Consider the following 14,322-nt stretch of genomic DNA (forward strand, 5'->3'; position numbering starts at 1 on the left):
CTGTCACTTCAAGAACTTTAAAGAACTATGCCAGGTTAAGTCAATTGAGGAATCTTAAAAGCAAATGTGAACTCCCAGGAAAAGAAATATTTTTTCACTCATTTTTTTTCATCCCACCAATGCATAACACAACCCAAGCTTGAAACACTTTCTTTTTTGCTAATGTTTAGTTTGTGTTGTTTATGATTTGTCTATAAGTTTTGTAACTCAGTACATAAGAGTTGGCTTTATTCCTATTAGATTCACCAAAATACCAAGATTTAGCATTTCATTCAGCTTCCTGGATTCAATTTTCTCCTTTTCAAATTACTGTTACGTGATTACCCTTTGAATGATGAAGCTATTGATTTAAGTATTACAATTATTAATATTAAGTGTTTTGGTTAAGAAGAAATGCATATGTTTTGTTCACTCACAAACATTTATTGAGTGCTTATTATTTGTAAGTCATTGCACTAGGTTATGAAATTTGGAATTTATTAAAATTGTTTTATGTAAGCCAATCTGTGAACTACATGAGTCCTGTATAAGGTTAAAGTTCTTTTAGCTTAAGCTGGTAAATAAGGTCTGCTGGAAGGGAGAAGCAAAATTGTGTTGCAAATGCACAAAACATTGTCAATGCTAAAAGGTACTAGCTTTTCAAATTTTATGAAAATTTTACTATAACTAGAAAATTATCCATTATAATATTTACACTTCATATAGGAAGGTAGTGGAAAAACTGTATATTTAATAATAAATTTCTACTTAGCCAGTTAGCTTAGTTTTGAGGGATAGGTAGAGTCAAAATATAAAAATATTCCTTTTCACTTAATTCCTCTCCCCCATGTTGTGCTTTGTAATAAGACATTATTTTATATAGTTATCTACTGAACAAATTGACATTGCTTAGATGGTTATAAATCTAGGTTCGGTATTACCGCCTTCAATACACTGATACAGTTCCTGTTAGCAAAACTTCCTAAGGTGTTTTTGAAGCTGCAGTATGATATTCAAGTATTTTGTGATGGTTCCCTTGAACGGTTTTCCACATAAGCTCAAGCAACATTCATTTATTTCATGTGTTTAGTCTTTGTTAGTACTTCTGGATACATGATGGAGATGTAAATAAGCAATAAAAATATGACAAAGAAATCATCTAGAAATCCTAGCATTCCAAACAAGGCCTCAGGAACAAAATCCAAGGATGATATCAGATCGAAAAAGGCTCCCAGTAAACAAAGTAGTATCCTAATGTAGAACATTCAGAAAAGATCCCCAACTGAAAACGTTTCTGAATGTTTTTTCTTAGTAAAGTGGACAAATCCATAATTCTTTCCACAATCGGTCTGGGTTGTCCTGAGAATCTTCAATTACAGTCATTAATATCTTGTGCAATTCTGAGACATACTAAGTCTGATTATCTTCACCAAATACTGGTAAGAGTAAGGTAACAGATTGTCTGCAGACTGGACAACTAATGGCTCCAAGCCATGAACCATATCGCCAATATACCATAATGCAACTACCACAAAAAAAATGTCCAAAGTTCGTTTCAATAGGAAGCCAAGCCTGATGTGAAAAGATTGTACAAGACTTGTCAGTGTGAAACTGCTTTTGAACAACAGCAGGTGCATCCAGATCTGTCTAAAGGTGTTCCTGAAGCATGCGCTAGTGCTTAGTTATTAAGGTAAATTTTTTTTGGTTTGTTTTTTTTTTTTTTGCGTTATTAAACACACACACACACACACACACACACACACACACACACACACACGAAACTGATCAGAACTGCCACAAGGACTTGGTAACTTACTCCTTCCATAATTGAATCATCCAGTTTCAATCTCTGAATTCCAGATTGATGTTTGTCCATTCCAGCTCTCTGGCGGCCGGGGCTCATGCCTGGTCCAGCCTCCAGTGATCTGCAGTTGGTGCTTCAGAGGGGCAGGCCTGGGGAAATTACACCGCCCCGTCCCGAGCCCAAAAGAGGCTCCGGTGCCGCTCCCAAGAAGGCGGGCGGCCTGCCCCTGACGCCAAAGCTGGGCCGACTTGCTCCAGACCACCTCCGGGCTGCACAGCAACCAGTGACTCCCTCCATCCCCACCCCCAACCAGCCCCGCTCCCCTCCCGCTCTCCGGCTCCTCCTGGAGGAGGAGCAACAGGGAAGAGAGAGCAAGAAATAGAGGCCTGGGTCGCCCCAGCCGGCGGGGCTCTGACCTCTCTGTCTACTCTTTAGTTCATCAGTGCTCTTTCTAAAATGTTTTGCCTAGAATGGAATAGAATACGACGAACGTGGTCCGACTGTGGCAAAGATCACTGGGGTTTTAACCTTATTTTTCTGGATGTTCTATGTCTCTTTATTCAGATGAAGATCTCATTTACTTTTTACCTGCCATACCCCACACTTAGTTTACATTAGATTTCACAGTTTGCTACCTACCTCCCCCTCAGAACAAATGGCTATAATCACACTTCCCCTTACTTAAATTTATGAATAGATTTAAAAAAAAAAAAACAGAAGACATTGTATTTGTGCTAGAGCAAATGTTTTATCTCATCAATATGGATATTCCTTCTGATGAATTAGAACATAATGTATCCTTACTGACATAACAAGTTTTATGTTCTTCCATGTCCTATAATAAACGGCTATTCTATCATATCTTTAGTGTATGACTTCGTTAAATTATTTTGACATCAGGAGGATATCAATGTGGTATTTAAGTTGTTTATACATTAACCCTGCCTATTGTGACTGGATCATTTTTCCCCCATTCAAACAGTTCTTTGATGACAGTCATTTAAATTTCCATTGGTTGATAATTCCTTATTTGTAATATATTGCAACTTTCTTGTATCTGATTATATCCAATACATCTCCATTCTGATTTGTGTTATTCTCAACTTCAATTATTTTCAGGCTAGCATGTTCCTGGATTGAGAGTCATATCATTGCTGGAAATAAATATTGGTAGAAAAAGGTGAGTAATTAGTTCACAACTCTACAGTTTTTCAAGCCATCTTCTATATTTTTGCCTATCATTTCATTCTTATGAGAGCTTTCTGGGTCCTAAACTTTTCATTCCAATGTTTTAACTCTCTGTCCTAACTTTGTGCCACCAGAAAATCTGATAAAGATGTAATAATGATATAGTGGCATCGCACTATCTAACCTAGTTAAAACCCTGACCAGGGTCAGGAGAAATACAGTGACAGGGGAAGTTAGGTGTTTAATGATGTTGCCTTAAAACCAGTGTGGATTTGATTGAGGAATTGGGGGGATAGTGAAAGAGATTGTCTAAACTTTCAAGGTAAAAAAGTGAGAAAGAGATAGTGAGGGGCAAAGAGGTATGGGAACAGAAGGGTACAAGCCGTCCCTATGCTTTGCTGCTCAGACACAGATGCAGAAATTTTCTGTTCCTCTAGCAGCTAAAACTGTTGTGAGCAAACATGTTCATTGGGGGTTAAGTGGTATGGGGAGGGGTGGAAGGTAAATTAAAACACGAAGAGTAACTGTGTTAACAGCTGAGATTATTGTGCCAACTCTTGCCATCCTACTTGATTCTGCATAGGCAACGCTTGAGAATCATTGTGGTGTCTATGGCACTTTGGAAATTACCCATGAGTTTTCTGTACATATTTATCTTATTTTCTTTCATAGAGATAAGGGAACTATAGAAATAGTACACTGAAATTGTAGATTGGCTCTCTTTCCTAAGTTGGGAAAAGAGATAAATTCCAGAACAGAGATTTTTTTTTTGGAGGGGGGAAGGCAGGGTAATTGGGGTTAAGTGACTTGCCCAAAGTCACACAGTAGTAAGTGTGTCAAGTGTCTGAAGCCAGATTTGAACTCAGGTCCTCCTGACTCCAGGGCCAGTGCTCTACTCATTGTGTCACCTAGCTGCCCCAGAGATTGTTTTTATTTGGTTTGTTTGTTTTTAATCTTTGAAAGGAAATGTTTAGAGAAAGAGAAGCAAGTCTTTGGGAAAACAGATGAGTTATCCTCATCTCATTCACTATTCATATATCTTCTTCCAAATTCTTTTTCTCAAAATGACTTTATTGTTATCCAAAATATTCATAACCAACCTAAATTTATTTGCAGGTTCAGTAACTTATACAATACAATTTTAAGGTCAGCTCAGTCTTTTTACTCATCTATCCCATAGGTTCCTGGCTAGTTAAGTTGGGGTTTACTGGCTAGATTTCTTTCTCAAAGACCAAGCCTTAAACCCTATTCACTCTGGATATCATGGATTGGACAATAGTTCTCTGCCAAAGCACTGCTTAATGGTCATGTTTTGGGCTGTCCTTTCTCAGAGTGAATGCAAACACTATTTGTTTTTTGGCCAGGAACCCTGAGGGTCTTTCAATCCCAGTTTTTATTATTGTTATTATTATTATTATTATTATTATTATTATTATTATTATTATTATGGCCATTCCTTGACTCACTTCTCAAAGAAGCCTATTCACTGAATGGATGTTGCCTCATTCAAAGTGAGGACTTGAAAAGACCTTAGCTTAAAAGGGCCAAGGTCTCCCATTGCATCCTGGGCCATCTCTGGTCATCCTGATCAATATGTGGCCACTGGACCCAGGTGGCTGGGTAGGAGAAAGTGAGGCTGCTGACTTTGCACAGCTTTCTCTCACTCAAATCAAAGTCAATTCCAATTCATGTCATCATCTCCCTGATGTTGTGGTCCTCTTTGTGAATGAAGGAAAAAAAAAACACACAACGTTGGATGAGTTCTTGAATGATTTGTTCTTTTCACTTTTCTCTCTAATCCATGATATTACTCTAAAATGGTATCTTCTCAAGGTACCAAAACTTGAGCATATGGCCTGTGATGATTTAAAAGATTCAAGAGACATAATTTCTGGGTAATTTAATAATTTTATTAATAAGGCCATCAGGTTATTAATAAAAGGAAGGTCATTTTTTCTCCTCTCTTAGACCAAAGAAAAGCATGGTTGCAGGACTCACAGTTTGTATAATGTGTTCAATGAGGGGCTGAGGGTGACATCAGTCACCCTTGGAAAGAGAAATTATCTCTACTCAGACAACTCCCAGCCTTGGGCTATCCAGATGAAAGGATATGTCTCTATATAAGCTTGAGTAGAACACAATAGGCTTCCCTATCTGAGATTAAGTCCCTTGTAAATTTAGGTGGGATCTGACCAAGAGCTAGGAGAGGTAATTCAATTTCATTATCAGTAATGTCCTATAAGTGACTGAACTATTTAAAATCAGGAATTTGGAAGAACGGGAGACCTCTGAATCTCCTCAAGATACTGGTTATTAATAATCATTTCTCTCAGACTGAGGGACAGATTACCTTTACATCTTAGTGAAGTGGTATACCTATTTCACACTATTCATTCAGATTACTTTTACTTATGATTTTTCTTTTTTGCAATTTGCTCTTTATGCTTTGCTGGGCTCTCACAGCAGCACTACCTCTCTCTCTCTCTCTCTCTCTCTCTCTCTCTCTCTCTCTCTCTCTCTCTCTCTCTCTCTCTCTCTCCATATATTGTTAGATTATCTTCATAAACTGTTTGAACAAGTCTTTAGTTCTTGATGAATCTGATATATTTGATCCTTCTTTTCCCAAGTACCCTAAGTTATCTTCTACTTTCACCACTACCTTCTCCAAAGTCTTTGATTCAGGAAGGACATTCCTGTTTTTACTTTGTTTATCTTGCTGTCTCACATTTTCCTTCAGGAAATCTGGGCTAGGTTATTTAAATTATTCCATATCATTTCTTAAAATATTTCCTAAGGTGGAGCTGTGTCATGGTACCTGGTAAATTTTTCTAATGCAGAAGACTTCTCACTAAATTTAAGATGTCCTAATTTGTACAAGAAAGAGATTATCTATCTATCTATCTATCTATCTATCTATCTATCTGTCTCTCTGCCTATCTCTCTGTCTATCTATCTATCCATCAATATAGATATAGATATCTATATACTTGTTATATTCTTGTATCCTTATTGTTGTCATTTAACTGATCTTTGAGTTTCAGTAAATCTGTGGCAAAAGGAAATTAGAGCATGCACAGTAAAATGGATAGAAGCTGCAAATAATAATTTTTGTCTATACCAAACTGGAATGACTTAGGAGAAAATGGATTCTACTTCAATGAAGATCTTCAAAAGATGGCATAGTAATCAATTGCCAGAGTTGTTGAAGGAAAACCTCTGCTTATGTATGGATTGGATGAAGTAACCTCAGGTCTCTTCCAACTCTGTGATTCTTAAACATTTTTATTATAATCTATAATAGCCATGCACTTAATAGGATTGTGAGTTGAGGTTAGAGTTGAACTGATATACAAAAAGGAGAGAAAATATCTTATGGAGTAGAGGAGAAAGAGAAAGATGGAATTAATGATGGACTTGAACATGGAAAGGAAGGAAAACAAAATAACATGGGCAAGTAAAAAAATAATGGGGAATGTTTTGGCAAAATCACTGTCTTATTCTGAAGCAGAGATATCCTGCAGACATTTAGCTTTAACAGGGAAGCAGAAATACTGATAAGCATAGTATGCAAAGATAGATAATGGAAGGTGGGTGAGATATCACAATGGAGCTAGGAAATCTCCAAGTAGAAACAATGCTCAGAAATTCCCTAGTGTGCCTGCAATTATGTATAATCCATTGAACGCAAAGATTCCTGACTTTTGCAAATATTGTGAATGGTCAAAGACATTGACTGCTCTGTGCTCAGTTTTTGTGGGCATGCTAAAATGACCTTTGAAGAAAAAACTTACAGCACTAATTTTTCAAGTTCTCTTTAATAGTCTTTAATTAAGTAGATAATGAATAAATCTTGATTCTCTTGGCAGTCTTTCCATTTTCCTCTCCTTTCTTCACAGTTTTCACCTAATTCATAAAGTCTGTTAAGGGAGAAGTGAGATCAGGCTTTGTAAAGTTCAATTGTTAGACTAGGCACATAGAACTATTTCAATAACTCGTCAATGTTATCTGATTTAGACTATATTGAATTAAATGGAATTCAAGAGATTATGACTACCATGTGAATAAAATGCCCACAGTCACAATCCAGTCTTTCAAACCCTGTTTTAAAATCTCCTTTCAATTGTTGACAGACTCTTTAAGAATGCTGGGATAGAAAAAAAAATCAGAATGAATTCATTAGTTGCAGAATTCCAAGGAACTTGTTCCTTTTATCTCTCATAATCTGTCCACTATTCAGCTTTTCTACAAATGACAGTCTCCCCACAGGTACAAAGCAGGCTTCATACATAGCTCACTATATTAGAAGATAATAGATAATGTTTTGGTCTTCTTAAGGTAATTAAGTGTTTATACTTCAGATGATGATTCTCTTTGTCAAAAATACATTTTTTTTTCTGAAGATTATAAAATTCAATGGAAAAAAGCTACATTTTCCCTTGAATGCAAGTAAAATGCTAAATTAGAAAAAAAAAAGCAGGAATCATTTCATGGTGAACCAATCTGCTTTTGAGAAAGAATTTGTCTTATTATTCTATCTGATTAATTGGAAGCCAACTAAACTACTTTAAAAGAAATACAAGAGCCCAATCTGCCCTTAGGAATAAATGAATGTTCTGCAAGTATATTTAAGGGCATAATTTGGCTAATAGAATGTTCTCTGTCTCTCTTTTCCCCTTTCTCCCGTTCATGTGTCAGTGATAATGAAGTTGGTCTTACATTTAAATAGAACCTTTTTTGAGCCAAGGAATTTGTAAGTACATTACAAGCCTAATAGCCTGATATGTAAACTCTACCAAGGGTACACTCCATCCACTACTGACAGCCACCCACAAAACTGCTGCTTCTGATCTGTAAAGCTGTAAAAATGGGACACAGCTACATTGTGCCCTAGAGAGCAAGTATCTTTCTTCTGCAGGGATGAGAGAACTAGGGAACTGGCACTGAATCTCATTATCAGCGTAGGAATATAGGTAATACACTGAGGTGAATGATATTATTTATAGTCAGATTGGCTTGCTACTGGTATCATCTCACTAGATTTTGGGTTTCACAGTGTTTCAGTAGAAGAATATTTTTACAGACAACTCCCAGGAAGTCTTTCCCAGCTAACTGGAAGTTTAATAAAGTTGTTTCTTCTTCTCTTTGCATTGTACCTCCTCCCAAATTTTTCTTATTCTGATTTTGTGATTTTCATTCTGAAACTTAAATAAAATGAAAACAAAGTGAGGAGAACTGAAATGTCCAGGAGAAGACATCTAATTACCAATATAACCAAGACTGGAATACCTATCTAGTAACTCCTAGGCTATTTGCTCTTAGTATTCCACTACACAGTGTACTACGTGACAGCTAATCTTAAAAGCAAGAAATAAAGAGAAGGGGGAAAGGAGGCAAAAAATAATAATCCTAAAGAAGAATGGCAGAGTATGCATTGATTGCTTTGTTTTTTTTTAGCTAACCTTTTAATCCTAAAGGTAGAAAAAAAGCATATGTGTTCTATGCCATGATATTGTCAAAAATTAATGTGATTTAATGGTGTCTTATAAATAGGATAAAGCAGAAATGTTTTATATAATGGAACGGGTGGCTAAAAGAGTAAGGATTAGGAATAGTTGGAAAGCAAGGCAGTACAGTCTTCATGATAAATAAATGAGCTTTAGTAGAAATGGGCTTTCAGAGAGATGAGGTGATCTGACAAAAGACATACACAGATTCTTCTTGTTGTAAGAGATCACAGAAATAATCTAATCTGTTCTCTAAAGTATGAGGTCTTCAGACTTGTTTCCTAACATGTACAAGGAGGAACTGTGATGATGACAAAGATAATGATGATGAAAATGATAATTTGCATTTACATAATCTTAAAAGTTTGCAAAGTGCTTTACATATATTACCTCATTTGATTGTAACACTTGCATTGTGTGGGATCAAATGAGATAATGCATGTAAAATGGTTAGTTGAATAGTATCAAACACTGGTTATAACTATTCAATGAATTAACACAAATAGTATTTATATGTAGTGAATTAATGTTTTAATTATTATCCAGTTCAAAGTCTGTCTCTGACATCTACTAGCTGTGTAATCTTCCTCAAGGTATTTAACCTTCCTGAGCCTCAGTTTCCACACATTAAAATAAGAATAATAATTCCTGTATTTCTACCTCACAAGGTTGTTGTAAAGATCAAATGGGATCGTATGTCTAAACCACTTTGTAAAGGATATAAATCAAGTCATGTAAACATAAATTGTAAATTTTAGCATTAGTGTTATTTATCCAAAGCCCTAAAATGTAATAGGTTCTGGGGTACAGACATACTGAAGATGAGCATGCTTTTTATGCTAAACATGAACTGATTCTAAGACAGGACTTCTTATACTAATACTTCTTTTTTTAATTAGATTTTTTTTATTTTTAGTTTACAACATTTAGTTTTACATGTTCTTGAGTTTCAAATTTTCTTCCCTTACCTCCCCACCCCTCTGCCCCCCAAGATGGCATGTAGTCTGATATAAATTCTACATAAACCTTTGCATTAAACTTATTTACACAACAGTCAAGTTGCAAAGAAGATTTACGACCAATGGAATGAATCATGAGAGAGAAGAAACAAAACCAAATAAAAAGAGGAAAAAAAAAAGAGGGCAAAGAGTTTGCCTCAATCTGCATTCAGATTTCACAGTTCTTTCTCTGGATGTAGCTAGCTTTTTCCATCATGAGTCCTTTGGAGCTGTCTTTGAGCCTTGTATTGCTGAGGAGAGGTAAGTCTATTAATGTTAGTCATCACAGAATCAATATGTCTGTGGTTGTGTATAATGTTCTCCTGATTCTGCTCCTCTCATTCAGCATCAGATCATGTAGGCCTTTTCAGGTTATTACAAAGTGTGTGTCTTCCCTATTTCTGATAGCACAATAGTATTCCATTTTATTTCTTATACCATGACCTGTTCAGCCATTCCCCAATTGATGGGCATCCCCTTGATTTCCAATTCTTTGCCACCACAAAAAGAGTAGCTATAAATATTTTTGTACATGCAGGTCCCTTTCTGACTTGTGTGATCTCTTTGGGATATAGCCCTAGCAGTGGTATTGCTGGGTCAAAGGGTATGCACATTTTTATAGCCCTTTGGACAGAGTTTCAAACTGCTCTCTAGTATGGCTGGATCTGTTCACAACTCCACCAACAACGTATTAAGGTTCCATTTTTCCCACATCCTCTCCAGCATTTATCTTTTTCCTGTTTTGTCATGTTAGCTAATTTGACAGGAGGGATGTGGTACCTAAGAGTTGTTTTGATTTGCATTTCTCTAACCAATGGTGATTCAAAGCATTTTTTTCATATGCCTATAGATATCTTTATTTTTTTCCTGCAAAAACTGCCTGTTCATATCCTTTGACCATTTCTCAATTGGGGAATCACTTTTATTTCTACAAATTTGGCTCAGTTTCTTATATATTTTAGATACGAGGCCTTTATCAGAGACACTGGTTGTAAAGATTTTCTTCCAAATTTTCTGCTTCCCTCCTAATCTTTGTTGCATTGGCTTTGTTTATACAAAAACTTTTCAGTTTAGCATACTCAAAATTATCCATTTTGCATTTTATAATGCTCTGTATCTCTTGTTGGGTCATGAATTCTTCCCTTTCCCATAAATCTGACAGGTAAACTGTTCCAAGTCTCCCAAATTGCTTATAGTATCAGCCTTTATTCCTAAATCATGTACCCATTTTGACTTTATTTTGGTATATGGTGTAGGATATTGGTTTATGCCCAGATTCTGCCATACTATTTTCTATTTTTCCCAGTAGTTTTTATGAAATAGTGAATTCTTAGCCCAGAAGCTGGATTCCTTGGGTTTATCAAAGAAAAGATTGCTATAGTCATTGACTATTGTATCTTGTGTACATAAACTATTCCACTTATCTACCACTCTGTTTCATAGCCAGTACCAGGTAGTTTTGATGACTTCTGCTTTATAGTACAGTTTGATATCTGATATGGCTAGGTCACATTCCCTAGCATTTCTTTTCATGAATTCCCTTGATTCTCTGGACTTTTTGTTCTTCCAGATGAATTTTGTTATTATTTTATCCAGCTCTGTAAAATAAGTTTTTGATAGTTCAATTGGTATGGCGCTGAATAAGTAAATTAATTTAGGTAAAATTGTCATTTTTATTATATTAGCTTGGCCTAACCACGGGCAACTGATGTTATTCCATTTAGTTACATCTGACTTTATTTGTGGGAGAAGTGTTTCAAAATTGTGTTCATATAGGCCCTGGGTTTGTCTTGGTAGGTAGACTCCCAAATATTTTATAATGTCTACAGTAACTTTAAATGGAATTTCTCTTTCTATCTCTTGCTTTAGGCTTTGTTAGTAATATATAGGAATGCTGAGGATTTATGTGGGTTCATTTTATATCCTGCAACTTTGCTGAAGTTGTTCATTATTTCAAGTAGTTTTTTACTTGATTCTCTAGGATTCTCTAAGTAATCAAGATATCATCCGCAAAAAGTGATAATTTAGTTTCTTCTTTGCCTATTCTAATTACTTCATTTTCTTTTTCTTCTCTTATTGCTACAGCTAATATTTCTAGTACCAAATTGAATAGTAGGGGTGATAATGGACATCCTTGTTTCACCCCTGTTCTTATTGGGAATACATCTAGTTTATCCCCTTTACACATAATGCTTGCTGATGGTTTTGGGTAGATGCTACTTATAATTTTAAGGAAGACTCCATTTATTCCTATTCTTTCTAATGTTTTTAATAGAGATGGGTGCTGTATTTTGTCAAAAGCTTTTTCAGCATCTATTGAGATGATCAGATGGTTTCTGCTAGTTTTGTTATTGATATGATCAATTATGCTGATAGTTTTCCTAATATTGAACCAGCCTTGCATTCCTGGAATAAATCTTACCTGGTCATAGTATATTATTCTCAAGATAAGCTGCTGCAATCTTTTTGTTAATATTTTATTTAAAATTATTGCATCAATATTCATTAGGGAAATTGGTCTATAATTTCCTTTCTCTGTTTTGACTCTTCCTCATTTAGGTGTTAGTACCACATTGTGTCATAAAAAGAATTTGGTAGGACTTCTTCACCTGTTTCCTCAAATAGTCTGTAAAGTATGGGAATTATTTTTTCTTTTAATTTTTGATAGAATTCACATCTAAAACCATCTGGCCCTGGAGATTTTTCCTAGGGAGTTCATTGATGGCTTGCTCAATTTCTTTTTGTGAGATGGGGTTATTTAGGTGAATTACTTTCTCTTCTGTTAACCTGGGCAATTTGTATTCTTGTAAGTGTTCATCCATTTCATTGAGGTTGTCAAATTTATTGGCATACAACTGAGCAAAATAATTCTTATTTATTGTTTTAATTTCTTTTGCATTGGAGGTGAATTCACCCTTTTCATTTTTGATACTGGTAATTTGGTTTTCTTCTTTCTTTTTTTTAAATCAAATTGAACTAGGTTTTATCAATTTCATTGTTTTTTTTAATAACACCAGCTCTTAGTTTTATTTATTAGTACAACAGTTTTCTTGATTTCAATTTTATTAACCTTTCCTTTGATTTTCAGTATTTTTAATTTGGTACCTAATTGGGGATTTTCAATTTGTTCTTTTTCTAGTTTTTTCTTTCAGTTGCATGCCCACTTCTTTGATCTCCTTTTTATCCCTTTTATTCATGTAAGTATTTAGAGATATAAAGCTTCCCCTAAGAACTGCTTTTGCTGCATCCCATAAGTTTTGGTACTTTGTCTCATTATTATCATTACATCGAATGAAGTTATCAAGTGTTTCTATAATTTGTTCTTTGGCCCACTCATTCTTTAGGGTTAGATTAGTTAGTTTCCAATTAATGTTTAGTTTATCTTTCCATGGTCATTTATTATAAATAATTTTTATTGCATCATAATCTGAGAAGGATGCATTTACTATTTCAGCTTTTCTGCACTGGTTTGTGAGGTTTATACACCCTAGTACATGGTCAATTTTTGAGTATGTGCCATGTATCGCTGAGAAAAAAAAAAGTATATTCCTTTTTATCCCCATTCAGTTTTCTCCAGTGGTCTATCACATCTGCCTTTTCTGAAATTCTATTCACCTCCTTAACTTCTTTCCTGTTTATTTTGAGGTTAGATTTATCAAGTTTAAAGAGGGGGAGGTTGAGGTCCCCCACTAGTATAGTTTTGTTGTCCCTTTCTTCCTGTAACTCCCTTAACTTCTCCTCTAAGTATTTTCATGCTATACCACTTGGTGCATATATGTTAAATAATGATATTGCTTCATTGTCTATGGTGCCTTTTAGCAGGATATAGTGTCCTTCCTTATCTTTTTTTAATTAGATCTTTGTTTTTGCTTTGTCTCAGATTAGGATTGCTTCTCCTGCTTTTTTTTTACTTTAGCTGAAGCACAACGTATTCTACTCCATCCTTTTCCTTTCACCCTGTGTGTATTCCCCTTTTTCAAATGTATTTCTTGTAAACAAAATATTGTAGGATTATGGTTTTTAATCCGTTCTGCTATCTGCCTCTGTTATATGGGACAGTTCATCCCATTCATATTAGCAGTAATGATTACAAGCTGTGTCTTTTTCTCCATCTTGTTCCCACCCCATTTATGTTTTCATTTCTCCCTCCCCCTTCTGCTCCTCAAAGGAGTTGTGCTTTTGACCACTACCTTCCTCAATTAACCCTCCATCTTGATGTCCTTTCCTTAAGTTACCCTTTTCTCCTTGCTACTTCTTCCCTCCCTTCTGACCACCCCCTCTTTTCTTTCCCCTTTCCCCACCTACTGTCTGTAGGACAAGTTTGATTTCTATACTTTTCAGAGTATGTTATTCTCTTCTTGAATCAAATCTGATGAGAGTAAAGCTCATATACTACTCTTCTCCCTCCCATCTTTCCCTCTACTATAATGTGTTTTTGTGCCTCTTCAATTGACATAATTTACCCTTTTCTACTACCTCCTTACCTCTTCTCTCAGAACCCTCCCATTACATCTCTTAATTATGTTTTTATACTTATATCAGTTATTTTATACTGACACCCACAGTCTATGTTTATACCTTTCAATTGTCATAATAAGTGTACTATTCTCAAGATTGGCACATATACCTGGTCATTATGTCTCCCAGAAGTTCAAGAAGGCAGGTTTCAAACCTTTGGGCTGCAAGCCTCAGAAGAAGATGTCTCATGGTCACAGGGACTGCACTGTTGCCTCCTGTTGCTTGAACAGACTCCTGTCCTGTGCTGGGAGGCCTGAGTATCTCCACCTGTTTTGGTTGCCCAGCTTTCTCCCAGCCTGGATGGCTGGCTGCTTTCCACAGCTGCTTCTGC

At 35.7% G+C, this 14,322-nt stretch overlaps 1 pseudogene; it reads right to left on the reverse strand.

The window, feature by feature from the left end:
• Nucleotides 1-1,052: 1,052 nt before the first annotated feature.
• Nucleotides 1,053-1,855, reverse strand: LOC118842613 (annotated as a pseudogene).
• Nucleotides 1,856-14,322: the final 12,467 nt, after the last annotated feature.

This window comes from Trichosurus vulpecula, chromosome 3, assembly GCF_011100635.1.
Source record: "Trichosurus vulpecula isolate mTriVul1 chromosome 3, mTriVul1.pri, whole genome shotgun sequence".
In the NCBI taxonomy this organism is placed as follows: Eukaryota; Metazoa; Chordata; class Mammalia; order Diprotodontia; family Phalangeridae; genus Trichosurus; species Trichosurus vulpecula.